Source organism: Xiphias gladius, chromosome 8 (genome assembly GCF_016859285.1).
Source record: "Xiphias gladius isolate SHS-SW01 ecotype Sanya breed wild chromosome 8, ASM1685928v1, whole genome shotgun sequence".
NCBI lineage: Eukaryota > Metazoa > Chordata > Actinopteri > Istiophoriformes > Xiphiidae > Xiphias > Xiphias gladius.
Genome location: NC_053407.1, coordinates 9633826 through 9646941, shown reverse-complemented (window position 1 = coordinate 9646941; position 13116 = coordinate 9633826). Strand labels below are relative to the sequence as shown.

Below are 13116 nucleotides of genomic sequence, written 5' to 3'. Positions count from 1 at the left end.
TAGGGTTCCATTGTTTGCTCAGCCAATAAACAAGCCAACTCAAAAAGCAGGACATAAATACTTCTTGTGCTCCCCCCAGGAAGCTGTTGGCTTCTTAGGAGTGTCTCCCCTTTCTTTATACTCCCCATCCACCTCCACACTCAAACCCATCCGTCTCCTCTCTCTGGCTCTGTCTTCTTGTCTGTCTTTCCCCAGCACCTGTCAGCTCCATTGTCCTCCTCAGAAGAAGAGTTAACCCACACAGGCATGCTCCAGCAACCTTTTCAGTGACCCTCTCCCAACGGGGCGAGTGCTTTTGTTCTTTGAGCCTTTCTTACCACGTTTCGGGGCAATCAGCAAGGGGGCATCCGTCTTCCCATTGAGGGAGGCGTGCTCGCTGCTCGCTGGGTGTGATAATGGACCACACATGGTCGCGGTCCAGCGGCTCGCCAACACCCGGGGCCTCAGTGCATGTGCACAGGCCCTGGTTCTGCCTCCTCTCATCCTCCAGCCATCCCAGAAAGTACTCTTCTTCTCAGCCTTTTGTCAGCCTTTCAGTTACCCTCAGCTCTGCCGGGCCCCTTTGTCCTCCTATCTGGGGGCCTGGTCCCTAGGCGTCCACTCCCTCGCCTTTGTTCACTCCACCTACAATATGCCACCGACAAGTATTCCAGAAATGCAATGAATGCAAGTCTTTCTCTCAGTGTGAATGTGCCTAAGTAAAGAAGGGAGAAAAGAGGTTTTTGATTTTATGTTGCTCAGGAGATGTCGATTACGATTTGGGCAGTTTATTGAGCTGAGCTGATAATGTGGATAAATTAATTGGGATACCAGTGATAAAAATAAATCTTTTCTTACTTTTAGAGAAAATTCAATGAGATTCATGCTTTAAGGAGTTTAATTAACATTTTTCCGGAATGAGGGATTGTTGTTTATGTGTTGCAGTTTCTAAAATTTGCTCTAAATGAATGCAGGTATTATTAGTGAATTAAAAAAGCATGCATGCTAGCATTGCAGAGAACTCAACAACAGAGCACAGCTCTGTCCCAGCAGTCCCCAGGGGATGAATAACCTCCATCATAGACCACATGAATCCCAGAAAAGGCTTTCTTTTTTTTATCAGACCTGTAGACATATTTATCATACTTTACTGAATTAAAGAGCTAAAAAAAACAGGCGTCAGAAGTCTGGATACTACATTAAAAACTTAATATATGTCCCACTGTCTCCACGTCCACTAACATGTCTGACTTTACAACCATAAATCTTTATATCCCGAGGCTTATTAAGTTTCGCTTTTTTCCTTTTTATCTGTAGAGTGGAGCTTTTTGATGTTTGACACACATGTCAGGGAGGTTTCTTTCTTCTTTCTTTCATTATATCAGAGGCCTTGCTAATTTAGAAAACTTCTGTCAAGGCCTGCAGCGATGGTACCACCCTGACACCTTATTAACATGAGGCGTATTTGATGGTAATGATCTCAATTTAATGAAATCTCCATCCTTCTTTGGCTAGAATTTCAATGTAATGGTTTTAAGCCGTAGAAGAGATCTCATTTAATGTACCTCATAAAATCAGTCACCAGGTTTCTCCAGTTTACCATACGAATGGCATTGATTTGTTGGTGCTGCCTGCACAGACCTGCACGAGTGGAGCATAACATGCAGTTGTTAATGCTGTGGTGCTCTGCACCACATGGCCCTTTGTTGTTCTGCTGCTAACCAGGAATACAGTATGCGGAAACATCAAAGCGAAACAGCTACCTCTTGAGTAGTAGCCTTAGCAAACCCATTGGGAAAAAAAATCATTTAAGTCCCTATGCTGCCTCTAGTAATTGGCACAGTTTTTACTAAGTTCAAGTAAGTTTTTGAGGTATCGTTGGGTTGAAAAGCTTCCATCAACAGAGCTGGGTTAAATTTTTTTCATAATATCAATCTGATCCATGTAAAATATCCAACCCGCTTTACTCTACATAAATTTATTGTCACTAACATCCGATCTCAGTCATGCCAAACTTTTATAACCCTTCATCAAAAGCTCCAAAACCTCTGAGGCCAGTTTGCTGCCTTTACTTCGACATTTGTAGCAGGATTTAAAAAATGATTTAGTTTCCTACAATACAACCTTGATTTGATCCAAAGAAAATGTAGGTGTATGCTCAGTATTTCTTCAACACCACGGGCTGTTTCTCAATTTCAACATAAGCCTCTCAGGGCAATATTGAAATTGAGCAACTCCCTATGGAGTCACATGACTCTGATCATCTACGCCAGCCAGTTGTGAACACGAAAACAAGGAGCTGTCTGTTTAAATGTCAGAACTGCCCTCAGGACTGAGACACTAAAGATTGCTGTTGTGTGATACTTGCTCTCAGAAGGTGGGGCTTAGCCAAACACATTGATTACTGCTTACTTTATCCAATTGATTCTGTGCACTTCATTCCCCACTACTTTGGAGTGAATGTTACAGCATCATCAACATCTGACTCATCTGACTTGACTTGATTTTCTTATTCATTTAATTTTATTTCTTGTGTTGTATTTATTGTAGAATGTGGCAAAGTGTGAAAGCCAACCACTGCCTGTGTTTTGAACGAATGGTTTTAGAAAACCCAATAGTGCCGACTGTTGCAGTATATGCTGTATATTAGTTTGGAATTTAATTTAGCCCCACAGTGGGAACTGAAGAAAACTTCCTGTGAATGTTATTGACTCAGAGACAGAGATTAGCTGGAGGAAAGTCTTTTGTGATGCGTAGACAGGACTGACAATACAATACGGAGGTGACACGAAGGCCAAGGAGGAAATATTAGTGTCAATGGAGATGGTTTTCAATTTTTGGCCTTTTCAGGGCGCAAAGACCTATTATTAGATACATGTACGCTGAATTTGTAATAGACAAACCTCTTGTAATATAGGAAAAGGAAAATCAATAAGGGATCTTTGATTTTAAAAATGGATTCACCTCATCAGTTTATGTAATCTTAATATTATGTACAGTGACACTTTTACAGTGACAGTTACAGTGACCCATTTGACTGAAATGCAGTGCAAAGGGTTTGCGTGCCATAAAAAAGAAGATGTGACATTGCAAGCACTTAAAAAGCTCTTCAGTAATGATTTGGACACATGGTATCAACTTGTGTCCAAGCAGTGTGTTAAGTTGTTTTGATTTATGTATTTGAGAGATTCTACACTTTCTAAATGGAAAACTAAATGAGGAAATCCAAAGTCTGTAAAAAGCACAGGCACCGGTTACGGAGGCGGTGTGGTTTGTGTGATTTGGTGACTGTAATGTTTTAAATGCGTAAATGAGCTCCTTTGCAAAAATGCAAATTGACACCATGTGGAAGACAAAGCATTTAAAAACACGTAAGAGGCTATTTGGGTTCCTCTCTGACATGTTTATGGGTTTACAAGGCAGTGCAGTCTCACGCAAAGGCAAGCGACGCTGGAGATATTTAGGGTCCCTTTGCATTGATGCAAGGCTTCAGGCCGTGGAGATGGACCTCATGTAAGGTTATGCTTTCCTCATTTTTTCTTTTCTTTTATATTCATCTGTTTCTCTCTGTTCAGAGTTTGATTCCTTCAGTTGCGCATTTCAACACTGTTTACCACGTTTAAGCTTACAGTACAGGTGATCTTTTATCTCCTTTTGTAGCAAATAAGCATCCAACCCCCTTAAGCCTAGTTTACCGTTTCCAATTTATGTTGAAATAAATAACAGACTAGCGTTGCACCTTAACCTGATTTCCTCCCTGTGTACCAACTTACACTGGCCCTGACTATCTGAGAGCAAGCAAAACTTAATGAGCTGGCAATATCAGCTATCAGGGCTGCATTAGTCAAGTCTGTTATGGAAAGATCAGTGCTCAGTTGTGAAGACCAAAACCCCTTCCCTCCACATTAACACTGACAGCCTCCACAAACACGTGGCTGTCGATTGGTGCTCTCGATCTCTCTGTGAGTAGGCTACATGTGCCTTCAATTAGGTCGTGGAACAGGAGCCCAAATGGGAGAGTTTAAAAAAAGCTGGTTTGAGAGCAGTGTGAGAACACTGGCCTGTTGTGATAGTATCTAATGAGATCACTCAGAGCTGCATCCTTGAACGCTGCCACTCATTAATGTAATGATTCTTTGTGTGTGTGTGTGTGTGTGTGTGTGTGTGTGTGTGTGTGTGTGTGTGTGTGTGTGTGTGTGTGTGTGTGTGTGTGTGTATCCCAATTTAGCAAATAAGCTTTCATGCTGTTTTCTGCTTTGTAGTGAGCAGGGAGAAGCTGCAAAACGTCAGCTTTAGAAGTTTATATAAAGCTAATAACACTATGATCTGAGCAACGATAAAATCAAGTGCTCTCTTTTTCACAGTCTCCAGCTGCATGCTTTTGTCTTGCGCTGTCAGCGCCTTTAGTTGATGGGTCTCTCTCATATTTGTTTGTGTTTGATTGATTGTGCAGGGCTTCTAGGAAATAGCCACCAATCACAACGCCTGCAGGAGGATAAGGTCCCTGAGTCCTCTTGCACTCAGACAGCTTCTTCATATTTAAACAGTAGAGCCTTATAGCCGTGAGGAGAACTGGGACATGACACAGCTGTTTCAAATGCTTAACATAGAAGATGATCAGGGTACTAAAGATGTCTTCTCCTTTCTGCTTCACTGGCATTCTTAAAGACTCTCCCTGCACTTAAGCTCAGATGCAATAAACATTAGTGAGTGGAGGCCTCTGCAGTGATGTGCCATGATTCAGGCTCATCCTTCAGGGCTGCTGTGCCTCGTAAAGCCCCTCCATGCAAAGAGGTTTGGGAAGAAGGATGGCAAAATGCTGGGCAGCAAAATGTTCGTGCAGGATTTTTCCATCCTACACTGCTGGTCTCATCTTTCAGGTGCAGGTCTCACTGAACTCCTCCTTGCGTCAACATCTTCCAAGCCCAAGCCCAAACCAGAACACTTAAACGGCCCAGTGGTGGGCCAGCCCAAATGGGACTTGCACACAACACGGCTACAAGTAGCCTCCAATGCATTGATCTCCCTCTCCATGTGAAAGAGAAGAACTCTAAACACGAGAGGAGGGACAAATCAAACTAATTTATTACCACATGGCCAGAAAGGTCAGAGCATGACAAAAGCCCCCCTGTTGTGAGGAGGAGTGCTGTGGAGTGGCCCCATCCGAGCAGAGTCTGGTTGACTACCACAGCATTAGACATGGGTCAGGCTGAGGGGAAACATGGAGGTAGAACTAGTTTGAGAACAAAGACCTTGTTCTTGATTCTTGTTGGGCTGTGACATTTATTTAATAAAACCTGTTTGCTTAAATTTTCCACTTCAGTGTTAAATTGGCTAAAAAGCTTAAGAAGACACCGAGAAATGGAATTTTTCAATTTGGTGCGCATTATGTGGCCACTGTAAGAAATCCAACGAAATATAGACGTCTCAAGTTCATTAGAAAAGCAAATATAGCGTTACGTGGTAGTAATATAGCCTTCTCAAGTGATAATTTTTCAAGCAATCTAATTGGCATTTAATAGCAAGAATGCATTTTTGTCTGGTCAAATGGTAATTTGTGTCAGGGTTAAAGAAATGTGCTGATATACGGATGTTTTCTTGTGTTCCCTTTGGCAATGTCGGTCGGTTGGTCTGTCAGTTGGTTGCATCTGTCAGTCCACCACTTTGGTCCGCATCGAATCTATTGGATGGATTGCCATAACATTTGGTACAGACATTCGGAGTTTCCTGAGGATGAATTTGAGTGACTTTGGTTATCCTGTGACTTTTCCTGTAGCACTACCATGAGGTTCACATTTCTGGTTTTGAGTGAAATGTCTCAACAACTATTGAATGGATTGCCATGAAATTTGGTACTGACATTCATGCACCCTAAAGGATGAGTTTTAATAACTTCGGTGATCCCCTGACTCCTTATCTAGTGCCAACATTTCCATCAGCGTCAGCTGTATTTTGTGTTTAGAGCTATTAGTCAAATATTAGCTTGCTAACATGCTAAAATAAGAAGGTGAACATGGTAAACATAATACCCGTAAAGCGTCAGCATGTTAGCATTGTCACTGTGAGCATGTTCGCATGCTAACGTCAGCATTTAGTTCAAAATATACCGTTATTCCCGATACAGTCTCACAGAGCTGCAAAATGGCTGAAAACACGTAGTCTTGTTTCCCTTGTTTCCCTTTTTTCAACAGACAGGTGCTTGTGCGTCACTATGTGGCAGTGCAGGGGTTCCGTTTGAATTTCACCCTCAAGGAGTAAACTAACTCTTATGAAAACCATCTGAACTTCAGCTGTGGAAAGTTCTTACCTCCGACTTCCCACTGTGCTTTACCAACGAGGCAGCCAGTTGTAGACCGAGGCAGTGACATATACAAAGCAACAGTTTCTGTTTTCGCAAAAGAAAAGAGAGAGGAGTTAAGTGCCTGAGAGAGAGAGGGATTGTGTGTGAGAGAGAGGCCTACAGGGGGTGACCCAGCAGCTCTTTGCTGTCTGGTCACAGCCCTGCAAATGCTGACAGATTTACTGGATACAATAATCAGAGTGTACTACATCACTCTGCTCTGCACGGGCAGCTCCTGTAATTGGCTTTCACACCTGGAACTGACTATAAACATCACACAACCTTACACTTGGACTGAAAATGTGGCTTTGATTTGTTTAGAATGCAATGGTGGACAGTGATCGAGGATGCTTTTGTCTCTTACGTTTTTGGTGTAACGCTGAGAAGCAGCAACAACTTTTTCCGCCATTGTTAAGTGAAATTAGTCAGTATTTTATATTAATTAATTTTAGCTAACAAAATATTATTTAAGTCTTGAAAAATTGGCATCTGTTGGTCATAAAGTAATGAAGTATGAAATGAAAGTAATAGAGATATAAGCTTCCAGACAGCTTTATTTAACAGGGCAGTTGCCCTACAGCTTCTGCTGGACATTAGAGGATTGGGCAGGTCTCATAAGTGCCCCTGGCAACTTCACACCTTGGGATTCAAGCCTGGGCTGCCAGAATTCCCTGCTCTGTCAGCCTGGTTGGCTAGATAGAAGTGTGGCTCAATGGTTGGTTGGTTGGTTGGTTGGTTGGTTTGCTGGCTGGCTGGCTGGTTAGCCCTGGTGATTATTATTCAGGCCATGCCCAACTGTGCCTGTCCCCTACAGCACAAAGGGCGGATCAGGGATACTCGGCAGCGGGCACGGCTATTCACCGAGCTAAAACACTCTGCAGAGCTGGACGAGCTTGCCCTGCTCCAGACTCAGTGTCTCAGTGTCCCAGTGTTTGCTTGTCTACTGTGCCATGAAATGGAGTGAGTGTGTATGATTGTGCCAGTGGAGCAATGCAAATACCCTCCCTGAGGGGAAGACCTATTCCACTTAGTTAGGGAGTGCTGCTGGATGAATTAGACGCAGTGTTGTGTGTTGCACTCTGGAAAACACTTTGATCCCTTTTAGTGAGCCTTTAGTGAGATCTCTTTTTGTGCAGTTTAAATGCATGCACATTTGCAATATGATAGTTTGTATGTAAGTTTGTTACGAAAACTTACACATGCATAAACACTTTGAGCAAAGCTTGAGGCAATGGATCCTGTATTTGTACATTCAATTTATTGTTAGGGGCTGTATTTTTCTTGATAAAATGGATAAATTGCAACTTGAAAAAATTATGTGAGGTCACAACAAGGTATTTCCATAGGAGAAAGAAAATTAAACAATCCGAAACATCCATATTTACTGTAAAGTTTTGGTGCCAGGGAAAGTGTGTCTGTTTAGGCTCACTTTCCACCAATATCACCATGTATACCAATAGGTACACATAAAGAAATTAAGTAAGGGGAGGCAGAAATACAAATTTAGATGAAGCAGATAGCAAAAGCATGAGTACACCCAAAAGTAAACACAACAGTTAATGCAATAATGACACAAAGTGATATCGAGTGTAAGAATATTATATATATAATAAGGGCAGAAATTCTCTTTTAGGAGCATAGAGGAGATTCGGCCCTAATTACCATAGTCCCTGACCTTTATCGCCATTGTGAGTATCTCATCCATTCTGACTCTCCTGCCTTTCATTAATTACCATGACGGAGCGAGGCATCAGGTGTCCACAGCCAGTGACAATAGTGTAACACCCTCTTCTTGATTTGCTCTCAGAAATGGTTAATTTATGAAAGTAAAAAGAAAGGAAAGGTTAGCTTTGTTGGACTTCACAATTCAAATTTAGGATTTTTTTTTTCAGTGCTGTCAATTCATTTAAAATTGCTCATTTTACTGGAAAAATGTGATTAAGATGAGTATTATAGTTGTTCTGTCAGAAGACCTGTTAATATTTGCAGAACAAGGGTTAGTTCAATAAATCAAAAATACAATAGTATGAAATATTCCTCGTGCCTAAAAAAACAAAAAAAAATGTCATACTAAAAATTTTGTCTTGTGGTAAAAACATTCATCATTCTCTTCGGCGCTCCCTGAGGCCATTTTCTTTTATTAAGAGCTTTTCGTATGGGCTTACTAATCGCATATGTCAAATGAAAGAAAGCAGCCATTCATTCCTAACAATAGGGATTTTACAGTGGCCTCAGTGGATGTGTGTTTGCTACAGTCAGCTACCCCACAACCGTTTTCTCTTTGTCCTCACATGCTGTCCTCCTCTTTCATCACTGTACGGCCCTGTTGTTAAAGCTAAAATAAAAAAATTGCAATAATGCAAATATAAAGCTAAAATATCAAAATTCAAAATTCAGTGACACTTTGATAGTGGAGTTATTAATAAAATTTTAGCCCGAAGATACAGAGAGTTCTGAATGTAAGCCAAAAGAACTTTGGACCTTTTTTCTCTATGTTGAATGGGACCCAGGTGCTTTTTTTTTCTCTCCTTGGCTGAGCTAGTCTTAAAATGTTAATGCTCGATTACATTTTATCTTGTTTGGCATGCATTGCCAATGGCTGGTGGGTCCCATCTATATCCCCATGCTTTGAGAGCTTTTGTAGCAATGCCGCAAAATAGTAATTTTCCCCCCTCTCCCTTTTTGGCAAATTATGTTCCTTCATCTTTGTGCTTTTCATCCCCATCACCTTTTGTATTAATAATTGATGTATTCAAATGAGCTTTTGAGAGTTGGATTGTTTTTCTGATGCGCTGAATACATTAATCACAGTAAAGACACAAAATAGCACGTTATTTATTTTTCATGTCATGAAAAGATTTGAGAGCAGAAAGACTAATATTAAAATTATGTTTTTAAGCTATTATTTTTCTTCTCATTTCTTTGATATCTGGGATTCTAGTAAAGGAAAGAAATTGAATATATATTTTTAGCAATAGGGAAAGACCATTTTTTTCTATATTAGGTACCAGAAGTGCAGTGGAGGTATGCCAGTAATGTCCTGCTAGCTGGCCCATGGGAAGAAACATTAGACAAAAGAGCATGCCGGAAACACTGAGCGGGCTACCCTGGTGTCTCGGTGGGCAGTCTAAAAATACCACTGTGCATCTTTCAGATATCGAAGCCGGGTGATGACATATAGTTGGCAGACCTTCGATCACTTTCCCCAGACTCCCACCAGATTTGATTTTCTTTTCACATGCTGTCACAAATGGAAATCTTTGTGTGCTCTATATTTTAAAGGGCTGACTTTCTCTTCAGTGGTTCAATATCCTGACTGTGTGCTGGTTAGTTTGTACTTTTTCTCACCGACCGTGGAATCAGTGTGAATCATATTAATTGGTCAAGTCTTATCTGTACAGTGTAGTGGTTCATTTCTGGGTCAACAGATGCAAATACCAGGATCCAATGGGAACTCCTGTTTCAAACACAGAAGGTTGTTACTTATGAAATTTAAAATTTAAGTTAACGTTTTTCTTATTTTAATTGTAACTAAAGCATTTCCACAAACCTTCATCATGTTGTTTACTTCCTGTCCATCAGTTTGCTCCCGTATTTTCAGCTATGTAAAGCATCTGTTACTTTAAAACAAAGGTTGTGCTTTGCCCTTGTGTGATTTATCTGTGGACAGATGCCCAGTATTCTTTGGTGAGGATGGATTGCCAATTCCCATGTCCTTTTCCTTTAGACTTTAGAGGATTTTTAAAGAAAGGATTTCATTTGGTCACATGGCTGCATTTCACTCACAGCTTCATCTCAGATTCATTCAGTAGTTGTAAAGGAAAAATGCTCATGACATGTCCTTGTTTTTCAGTCTCTTCTCTAATATCCATCCTCATCTCATGTGTGTGTGACTGCTGCCCAGACTGCACCGAAAAGCCAATAAATCTTCAAATTAGATACATGGGATCAGGTAGTCCTTGGACTTGGCTATTTTGCTTCATCCTGCTTGTGCATTCATATTTTAAGTGAAAGTGTTCCAGGGGTAAAGAGGTTAGCTCTCACATGATTATTTCGCAGCTAAGGCGATAAGGAGGTAGCAGGAGCATTTTTAATGGAAATGCTTTTGAACTCAGCAAAAAAGGTTTGAGGTACACCCATGTAGGAAATTCATTTTACTCTGGGTTTATAATTACATAGTCTACAGCTCTGTGTAAGCAGTTGCCCTTCGTTAGAGGTTAATTTATGCAAATGATAAATTACATAGCAGAATAATAAAAACAGACTCTTGTCTCCATTTTCAAAAAGAAAAACTAAAAATTTGCTCACAAAAAAATAATGTCTTACACATTTTACAGCTTTGTGTCAAACTGAGAAAAGTCACTGTACTGTAGAAGAAATAGGCTATTTTCAGGGTGCTGTGTTTACTTTCTGATGTGGTGCTGGGAAAAAAAAATCTTTTTAGTGAAGCTGTGAGAAGAGTTATTCAGGCCTTTGATACGAAAAACAGACACTATGCTGCCTTTTTTTTCACTTCAGAAGGATCACACATCTTTGTTTTGGTGAATTCATTTCACACTCTTAAAAACATCGAGTTTAGGACATGTTAACTTTTTCTAGGGTCTCTGGGTTCACCATAGTCATTCAAATTAGTGGTACTTTGTACTGTCTAATGCACACAGTAGGCACACAAACCTTGCATAATAACCTTATCCTTCTTGCTAAATATTCCATACTGTACTTACAGACATAGACAAGCCTTTATTTAGTAAATCAAAGACTTTGTTAACATAAAAAAATTCTAAACAAGGATGAAAGTTAAGTTTCTGACTTCAACCCCTGTTTCAGTCCATATTGGGACAAGTAAACAGATTGTGACGGATTCTGGTGCATGATCGAGAGCCAAAGAAGCTGTGGAGGAATTGAGGATGGCAGCAAGGAGTAGATGATCGAGGAACAGTAATGGGATTTAGAAAACTTTTCAGGGGCTTCTCTTGTTAGTGGCCACACAATCCCCTCGTTCCTCTGGGAGTTGGCGTGCAGGCTGGCGGTTGGGGGAGGAATGTGCTCCCGGCTGGAAAAGGTTTTCACTGCACAGAGAGGTCCTCCCTGCCGCCAGCACTACTGAGAAATGGGCCCGGCCAGCCACAGAAACTCAATCTTTCTCTCCAGCTGGCCCCTTAGTTGGTAGAGAGGCAGGGGCTGATGACGATGAAGAAATTCAGTAGATTAATGCCTTGCCATAGATTGGGACGACTCACCACGACTAGTTGGAGTACAATGCAAAATTTGTTAATTCAGCTTTGGGTGTATCCCTTTCCTCTGCTCTGAGTAGTTATCACAGAGTAGGTTAAGAGGTTGCACCCCCTTCTTTCTCTGCTTTCCTCGATCCCCTGCCTCTCTACCACAGTATGTTAGATGCTCCCCTGCCTCTGCCGCATATAAGGAGACAGTCTGAAAAGGTGAAGCTCATGCAGGGCGACTCAGGAATTCAAGGCCATAAACGCGTTGGGCTTTTGAAGGACTGGCACTGGCTGTCGTCTGTGCTTTGCTGCCAGAAAAATCTGGTGTGGTTTTGAGGCAATATATAATGTATCTGGCCTCACTGGCTACTCCACAGTGTGCAATGGAAAAAGAGCGCACTTGTCTCCAAAACAGCTTTGAGAAGTAATTGAACCATAATGCCTCTTATGTGAGCATCTTGTGGTGAACTGAAGATCTCACTTGACAAGTGGGCCAGAGAAAATAAACTGGCATATCTGAGTCATGAAGTGGAGAGTTGGGCTACCAGCTCTTAAGCCTGCCAGTGGAGGGCTGGAGGCTCCGTCAGTCTGACTAGAAAAGGTAGAGAAACCCAATCATCTGCGCGCTGACATCTGAGGCATTTCTATTATATCCCAGCTGATTATTTCTATGCCCCTTCCAACACCCTGAGGCCAGGTACTATTTATTTCCCTTAGATCCAAGAGGGGCTATTTCTACTCACCCTTCTCAGGGAGGGATGGTTCATTTTGTGATTTGATGAATGCCTCACTCCCAGCTGCACCACACCAAACTGCCCATGAGCTTTCTGGAATTGAGAGGTGGCAGTTGTTCAGCGGGCTTCTGCCAAAGTAAAGTGTTATGCATAAGAGCTTCAGAACGGCTGAGGAAGCAGTTCATTACTCATGAATCAACTCCTTTTTGGGTTTGCTCATTTTTCTCACTTTTATGTTAATCTTAATTCAGAGATAACAATTATCATGTGCTTTTTTCCTTCTGCTGTTTTAGCCACCACACCTTTTTCCACCCAAGTCTCTTTGAACTAATTGAGTGTGTTAATTGTGACTGCCATTGAGGACACATTGCAACCTGGTGCAGTTGGCTTGTTCTCACGTGTCATGTCCCATCTATCCCGCTTTTAATTACAACACTTCTGTGCTGCTAGTGCCAGCCACCTTCTCTCTGCAGGCTCCTGTTCTGTTGCCTTCAAATCATCAGCAACACCATCTCCCAGTGAAAGCAGCAGAGCCATGCCACTTTGTCATACACCTCATAGCATGGTAGAGGAGATAGGAAAAATATTTAACACTGAAGGACTCCTGTAGGGAGAAACGTGCCTTTCTTTTCCCCATTTCTTTCCCCTGCTGGCCATCCCCCCAGCAACTGACACACACAGCTTGTGGCTGATTTAGCAGCGTCAGGTTAGGTCACGCAGGTTCAGACCCTAACAGAGGGGGAAGTCAAACTGGCCTCTAACTTAGTATCCATGCCTGCTACGAGAGGCTGAAAGTACACATATGTTGTTTAGAACTTTACTTAAACATGGACATATCTCT

General features: G+C 41.6%; 1 protein-coding gene across 2 annotated transcripts in view; it reads left to right on the top strand.

Annotated features, from left to right (window-relative positions):
• Nucleotides 1-13116, top strand: part of tmtc2b (transmembrane O-mannosyltransferase targeting cadherins 2b) — a 92411-nt gene that overhangs the window by 26549 nt on the left and 52746 nt on the right. The gene's annotated exons all lie outside the window — the stretch shown is intronic.